Genomic DNA, 7,212 nt, shown 5'->3' with positions numbered 1-7,212 from the left:
CAATACACATACTTACACACACATACAATACACATACTTACACACACACATACAATACACATACTTACACACACATACAATACACATACTTACACACACATACAATACACATACTTACACACACACACAATACACATACACACACATACAATACACATACTTACACACACATACAATACACATACTTACACACACATACAATACACATACTTACACACACATACAATACACATACTTACACACACATACAATACACATACTTACACACACATACAATACACATACTTACACTCACATACAATACACATACTTACACACACATACAATACACATACTTACACACACATACAATACACATACTTACACACACATACAATACACATACTTACACACACACACAATACACATACTTACACACACATACTTACACACACACACAATACACATACTTACACACACATACAATACACATACTTACACACACATACAATACACATACTTACACACACACATACAATACACATACTTACACACACACACACAATACACATACTTACACACACATACAATACACATACTTACACACACATACAATACACATACTTACACACACATACAATACACATACTTACACACACATACAATACACATACTTACACACACATACAATACACATACTTACACACACACATACAATACACATACTTACACACACATACAATACACATACTTACACACACATACAATACACATACTTACACACACATACAATACACATACTTACACACACATACAATACACATACTTACACACACATACAATACACATACTTACACACACATACAATAAACATACACACACATACAATACACATACTTACACACACACACACAATACACATACTTACACACACATACAATACACATACTTACACACACATACAATACACATACTTACACACACATACAATACACATACTTACACACACATACAATACACATACTTACACACACATACAATACACATACTTACACACACACATACAATACACATACTTACACACACACATACAATACACATACTTACACACACATACAATACACATACTTACACACACATACAATACACATACTTACACACACACATACAATACACATACTTACACACACATACAATACACATACTTACACACACACATACAATACACATACTTACACACACATACAATACACATACTTACACACACATACAATACACATACTTACACATACACATACAATACACATACTTACACACACATACAATAGACATACTTACACTCACATACAATACACATACTTACACACACACATACAATACACATACTTACACACACATACAATACACATACTTACACACACACATACAATACACATACTTACACACACATACAATACACATACTTACACACACATACAATACACATACTTACACACAATACACATACTTACACACACATACAATACACATACTTACACACACATACAATACACATACTTACACACACATACAATACACATACTTACACACACATACAATACACATACTTACACACATACAATACACATACTTACACACACACATACAATACACATACTTACACACACATACAATACACATACTTACACACATACAATACACATACTTACACACACACACAATACACATACTTACACACACATACAATACACATACTCCCACACACACACATATAATACGGGAACTAGTCATACAAGTCATTTATTGATAAGATAAAGATTAATACAATAACGAATAGTTCGTCACTGTACAGTAATATGGGATATAAGTTACAAGTGATTTCCTGGCATTTGATTGGCTCCCAAGCACTGAGTTTGTTTGCGTTTCTATTTCCATGAGCTTAAAACAATTAGGGCATGTCCATTATAAGAATTGACTTCAATATTTTATTGCAGATAAAGTGTGTACTACATTTGAAAATACCCCCATAAAATAAATATTTTTGAATTCTAAGTCAGTTCTTAAATAATCTATGTTCCACTAAAATAATACAGAAAGCTATCACGTTAATGGAAAGTTGAGTGTTTGATGTTGTTGTGCTTGCTTGAGTGAGTGAGTGAGTTTGATTTTACGCCGCTTTTAGCAATATTCCAGCAATATCACGGCGGGGGACACCAGAAATGGGCTTCACACATTGTACCCATGTCGGGATTCGAACCCGGGTCTTTGGCGTGACGAGCGAACGCTTTAACCACTAGGCTACCCGACCGCCCTGTCCTTGCTTGAAAATGTAAAGAGGCAAATGTACCATACTACTATGGTTCAATGTTGTCCCACTTGTTTGTAATGCTTTTGCGAATAAAAGGTTATCTATTGATCTATTCTAAGGTATTATGTTTTTTATTAAATGCCTGCATGGCTAATACCTAAAACCACAAGTGACGCAGAATATCAAAGTAATGCTCTTGGGTTTAAAACTTGGATGCTTTTTCATGGAACTCGTCGAACTACATGCGTAGCTGATACATATGCCACAGAGACGGCATTTGGTCTTTTTCTTTGTGTCGTCAAGGTCAAAATACGCCCAAACATTTGAACGTTTGTCCGCTTTGTCGTCCATTTTGAAGTGACTTACGAGTTATCTCCCCTGAGCGGGTACTCGCGTCCTGAAAATTGGACTCGAGTCCTAGGCTACCCGACCCGTTATCAGGTACTCGAGTACCCGTCGAAACCCTATATTCTGAGATGTGTCGTAAATCACGCAGGGCGACAGAGTCGTAAGAAAGGTTAACGTAAATAAAGATACTGTCTGGTCCAGATTCGATTTTTCTCAGACCGCCATCATATAGCCGGAATGTTGCTAGTGCGGCCACAACAAACAAACAAACAAAATCATTTAATGAATATTCACATCTGACCGCACTTTGAAAAGAATGTCTCCGTCATACGGCTGTCACTCAGCTACAGTGTTGTATATAATTTCATTTAGAATCATTCTGGTGTCCACCGCCGTGATATTGCTGGAATATTGCTAAAAGCGGCGTAAAACCATACTCACTCACTCATTTAGAATCTGGTGCTTCTCACTGAATGAAATTTTCACGAGCTCAATCTGCGAAGCCCTGATGCCAAATAAGGTACAAACAAGTAAAACCAGAGACCATATAATAATCTATTATATGGTCTCTGGTAAAACTTAATTCTTTTGTCTGTGGCTAGTTAGGGGGTCCCTCATGGTTCATGGTCTTGGGTGTGGGCTCAGCACATGCGTGATGTTGGCCTGGTTCTTGTGAGCTACAAATGTTAATTCTTACTTAATCACAAAGTTATCATCAAAATTATCAGGTCCCTGCTTTTCAGCGGGAATCTGTTCAGCCCTTCTGCCTCTGCTTTTCAGGAGGATTTTGCTGCTGGCAACAAAGTTGCCCATTGCTGCTGCTGCCATTGCTTGCTGCTGCTGCTACTGCTTGCTAAGTCATTATAATAATAGCTTCTAAGGGCAGCCAAATGTTTGCGCAAGGAATACGTTTGACTATGTTTACTATATTTTTTCTCTAACATATTGATATAATGTACGTAAATATATATGCAGATAAATACATTTTGGAAATTTAATTTCCCAAAATGTATTTATCTGCATATATATTTATGTACATGCTATCAATATCTAAGAGAAAAATAATAATAGTAAAACATAGTCTAACGTATTTAAATTGTGAACGTTTTTTGGATGCACAAAACGAGAGGAAGTAGGTTGTGACGTTTCTCAGTAGAGTCAGTCCTGAAAGGTTGTACCGACTCTTATTAAAGAAATATACGACTCGTGGTCGTTGTTTATCGTACAATAAAACGCTGCAGCCCCTCGTGGTTTATTCTCCCTGCAGTGTTTTATTGCACGATAAACAACGACCGCGAGTCTTTTATTTCTTATATGAGGACCCGTGAACATCCGGGGTAGAATAGGTCTTCAGCGACCCAAGCTTGCCATAAAAGGCGACTATGCTTGTGGTAAGAGGCGACTAATGGGATAGGGTGGTCAGGCTCGCCGACTTGGTTGATGCATGTCATCGTATCCCAATTGTGTTGATCGATGCACATGATGTCAATCACTGGGTTGTCTGGTGCAGACTAGATTATTTACAGACCGCCGTCACATAGCTGGATTATTGCTGAGTGCGGCGTTAAACAACAAGCGTTAAATGTACAAATATAAAAAAAAATTACCCACAATTTAATAATGATGACTCCCTGAATAGAATTCTAACCTCGGAAATGTCGGACACGTCCATTTTACGAACAGATGGGTTACGTTTCGTATATTCCCCCTTGTTCTCACAATCCTCACGTCGATTACCTGTACCTTTTCTCCTAATCCCGAGTGTCATATATCGCCCACTTTTGAATTCGTTCGGCCACTGCGTTTATCTGCGTAGCCCAGCTTATCCTATGGGGAACAACTTACTAGAACAATGTTTTATTGTGAAATGAACTACGCTTCGTTCTTCATTGTCCTTTGTGATTTACCTCGTAGCTATCTTATAATAGGAAAAGAAAAGAAAAAAGAAGATGTTTTGGTATCTATTTTAAAGCCTTTCCTACGTGTCGTATAAAGCAGGTTCCATGGCTTGTTGGTTGGTTTGTTGTTTAACGCCGCACGCAGCAATATTCCAGCTATATAACGGCGGTCTGTAAATAATCGAGTCTGGACCAGACAATCCAGTGATTGATATCATGAGCATCAATCCACGCAATTGGGATCGATGACATGTATCAACCAAGTCGGCGAGCCTGACCACCCGATCCCGTTAGTCGCCTTTTACGACAAGCATCCATGGCTTGTACTGGATAGAGGTGTGTCTGTTATGTTTAGTACAGGGACTAGTTAGTGAGTTGTGTTAAAAGCTACTTTGAACAGTTACATCGCGGCATGTCAGCTTTATGTGTAGGGTAATGCACGACTCTGAGATTATGTTTGAGGGTGTAAGACCCGAGAGAAGAAGGGAAATGAAGTGTACGACCAAGGGAATTAAATCAATAAAAAATAAAATTAATTTTCATTTAAAACTCTCATATACCCCACGATATGAGATATGTTTTACAGTATCCACCATCTTAAGATGTGTTAATCGTCAGTAATCATGTATCCCATACCAGGTCAGGAGATAAAAAGTTGCATGTCATAGTCATCCAAAGTTTTGATTGAACTGAACCAGCACATCCACCCATGCTTCCGTATGTACAATCGCTGGCCTATTATTCCAATGGTTCTCAACATGTACCTGCTGTATGTACAGCCCGACAAGGAGGGCCATAAACGCTGGAAGCACAATGTCCCCCAGTACAAGCTGTGGACCCACCAAGTCTCGGGCCATCTTGCTGTCAGGTCAAAACTTGTGGTTCGGGTGGCAACAGATAAATGCAAGGTTGATCGACTTCAAACCTTCGGATCAATATGTGGGTCAGTTGGGACAAGTCAATGCTGGTGCATAATGACTAGAAAAGATTTCCTGACAATACTGTAGTCACAGAGGAGTATGCTGTACATTTTCTGGTCAGTGAGTAAGTGCATACATCGTGCTGCAGTCAGCACTATTCCTGCCATATCACAGTGACCATGTGTTGTACTGGCACACCAGTGCTTGAACACTGATCCACATGTCTTGGTTCTTGCAAGTATTGGGTGTTCCAGACCTCAACATCACAATACTGTACTAGTCCCTGACCTCAACATCACAATACTGTACTGGTCCCTAACCTTAACATCACAATACTGTACTAGTCCCTGACCTCACCATCACAATACTGTACTAGTCTCTGACCTCAACATCACAATACTGTACTAGTCCCTGACCTCAACGTCACAATATTGTACTAGTCCCTGACCTCAACATCACAATATTGTACTAGTCCCTGACCTCAACATCACAATACTGTACTAGTCCCTAACCTTAACATCACAATACTGTACTAGTCCCTGACCTCACCATCACAATACTGTACTAGTCCCAGACCTCAACATCACAATACTGTACTAGTCCCTGACCTCAACGTCACAATATTGTACTAGTCCCTGACCTCAACGTCACAATATTGTACTAGTCCCTGACCTCACCATCACAATACTGTACTAGTCTCTGACCTCAACATCACAATATTGTACTAGTCCCTGACCTCACCATCACAATACTGTACTAGTCCCTGACCTCAACGTCACAATACTGTACTAGTCTCTGACCTCACCATCATAATACTGTACTAGTCCCTGACCTCAACATCACGATACTGTACTAGTCCCTGACCTCAACATCACGATACTGTACTAGTCCCTGACCTCAACATCACAATACTTTACTAGTCCCTGACCTCAACATCACAATACTGTACTAGTCTCTGACCTTAACATCACAATATTGTACTCATCCCTGACCTTAACATCACAATACTGTACTCATCCCTGACCTCAACGTCACAATATTGTACTAGTCCCTGACCTTAAAATCAGAATACTGTACTCATCCCTGACCTCAACGTCACAATATTGTACTAGTCCCTGACCTCAACATCACAATACTGTACTAGTCCCTTACCTCAACATCACAGACTGCCCAGACTGCCTCCATGGTCTCATGGTAGAGTGTCTGCTTGGGCAGCGGGACAATGGGGATATACAATTGTGATTATCATCAAATAAATAATGACAATTAAGTGATTCAAGACATATACATGCCATGGCTGCAGGACAGTTAACCTTTGTTTATTCAGACAAAGGTTGGCCCAAATTAGTTGCTATGACACCATGAACAAATGACATAAGTATGTGTCATTTACATTTCTATTTATTATAAAATCATGTAAAATTAATTATTACACATTAAGACATATATCCTTTTGATACACTACCAACCAACCAACCAACCAACCAGTGCCTTTGCTTCACTGCTCCTTGGCCTGGATGAACACAGTTAATATTACCAGTAGTATATTACTCCCTGCAGAAACACAGGCTGGTATAACACATGCATACACAAGACCACTGACAGGCCTCCTTGTTATTTGCCACAATATAAAAACCCTGATTCAGACATATTTGTAAAAAATAGTCACCCAGTGTAAACTGCTTCTAAGCAAACTGGTTTGAAACAAACCAAAAGCGTAATTTCACTTCGTTTAGAAACTGTCCCAAAGTGCTAAATT

This window comes from Haliotis rufescens, unplaced genomic scaffold (genome assembly GCF_023055435.1).
Source record: "Haliotis rufescens isolate VD_foot unplaced genomic scaffold, xgHalRufe1.0.p SCAF_7, whole genome shotgun sequence".
Lineage (NCBI taxonomy): Eukaryota > Metazoa > Mollusca > Gastropoda > Lepetellida > Haliotidae > Haliotis > Haliotis rufescens.
The sequence above is the reverse complement of the archived record's forward strand: the minus strand, read 5'-3'. Positions refer to the sequence as shown.